We start from the raw sequence: 2,312 nt of genomic DNA on the forward strand, positions 1-2,312 counted from the left end.
ATCGGTCAAGGTATTTTCTTGTGGACTCGTCCTGTCTCTGGGTAACTTCCAACAAGCTGATGGGATGTTTGACTTTGGTGATTCTAGTGGTAAATTGGGCCATGAATTTCTGTGAGATGTCGTGGAAGCCCGTTATGGATCCGTTGGGAAGGGCGTTGAACCATTTAATCGCGGGTCCGGCTAGGGTTACCGGGAAGGCCCTGCATCAGACCGCGTCAGGGGCTCCTTCTAGGTTCATTCTGGCTTCGAAAGTTGTTAGGTGATCCTGGGGATCTTTGGTTCCGTCGTACTTCATATATGTGAGTTTATCAAAGCCTTTGGGGAGTTTTGCTTTTAGGATTCTTTCAGTAAAAGGAGTAGCTTCCATTATCACATGGTCGCTTTTTGTGCGTTTGGCCTCTTGGTATCGTCGGTCATCGTCCGTGTCATGCTGACAAGCCGGGTTGCGTGAGATACTGTGGTCGTTCCTCTTGCCATGTCGTCGTTCTGGCGACCTATCGTGTCCGTGGTCATGGGAGATGCTGCGATTGTACCTCTTGCCGTGTCGCCGCTCTAGCGATCTGCCGTGCCTGGTTTCATGGCGAGATCTTGATCTGGAGGTTGCGTGACTTCCATTTTTGGCGTTGTACTTTTCTTTGGTTGCAACTCGGCCCTCGAGTTCTTGTACTCTGAGGCAGAGGTCTTGGATGATCTGAGCTGCTTTCTCCCCCAGATTTTCGGGGTGTCGTGCCCCAACGTTAACGGGGCTGCTTTCTTTGTTTTGCACTAGAGTGGTCTGGCAAATAGCGCTTGCTATTCTTCCATGGGGCGTAGCTTATTGATGTTCGGGAGTTGGGTTTCTCGTTCGGGAGTTATCGTGGCGGCTCGGAGATTGCTCTTCGAATTCGTCTGTCATTCTGTCCCAACATTGCAGGTCCCCACAGACGGTGCCAATGTACTGGAAGCCTCTGGTACGGGTTGAGAGATAGATCGGGAACTTGCGGGTCGAGGCGGATGTCAGATTGTTTGACTGAAGCGATGGGGGGTGGTACCTGCAAAGACACTCTGACGCTCAAGTCAGAATGGATCTGAGAGGTATAAGGTATGGGGAATGAATGGCTTGCCTGAGGGGGTCTAGGGCTCCTCTTTATATAGGTGATGGTAGTTATCTTATCTTATCTTATTAGGTTAAAATAAGGGAGGTGTTTGAATTTGATTGTTGGTTAGGAGTTCTAGCGGACCGGTTTTGGGCCTTCCAGAATGTCAAAGCGGGTCAAACCCGGACATCCGGGTTCGGAAGATGTTTCGTGTGTGGGATCCATGATCCGAATTCGTAACACAATCCATAACAAATTAAATAAAAACGAAAATAATAACATATCATCATTGCTATATTGACATTATAAAGATACAAAAACTTGCCTTATTTAATATTTATTAATTATTGTAATAAAATAAATTTTAACTAATTTTAGCTAAATCTTTTTGGTTAATAAATATTTTCGAGTTACAATATAATGATTGGCGAACAAGCTAAGAAATGTTGACAAAAATAAATGAATTGACCTTTGAAACCAAAATTTACTACAAAAAATTTTAAGGTAAAGCATGAAAATCAAATCTTTAAAAAAAAAAAAAAATTGTACATGGATGATGGAAGTATACAGCTAGTGGAGCCTTGGAAGAGTGCACTAGTGTAATAATCGAATATTAGGATTTGAAGGGAAAGTATATACGAAGACAAAATTAGGATTAAACGCAATTATAATTTTTTTTTTTTGCTTAAATAAAATATAATAAATACAAAACGATCACACATGATCCTTGAGCAATTTTTATTGTAAAATAATGTCTTTTTTTGTGTATGTAGATCGCCATATAAGGTGTAGGTTTTTAGCATTTTCTCATAAAACCAGACACTTTAATTTGTAATAATTTACGCACATATTTGAACTCCTAATTCACACGTAATGAAGTATTTGGTAACAACACATCTCCCTAGGGTTATACTAGGCAATAATTTTTTTGAACAATATAAATAATTACCAATCAAATAAAAATATACTACACTTTAAATTATTCATCTAAATCTTAATATTAGAATAACCATCTAATATATTCATTATTCACATTATTTAATATTTTCATTGTTTACCTATACTTTTTCTAATAACAAACATGATCGTAGAGACAATACAAATTATGCATATACACAGTCAAAAAAAATGTTGAAAGGCTAAAGATCGTATGGATATATAATATTTGCGTTAAAAAGATAGCAAGATATTAGAAGTAGATTACTTTAAAATTGAGAAATAAAAAATAAGTAGAAA

The sequence above is a fragment of the Arachis ipaensis genome, chromosome B04 (genome assembly GCF_000816755.2).
Source record: "Arachis ipaensis cultivar K30076 chromosome B04, Araip1.1, whole genome shotgun sequence".
Taxonomy (NCBI): Eukaryota; Viridiplantae; Streptophyta; class Magnoliopsida; order Fabales; family Fabaceae; genus Arachis; species Arachis ipaensis.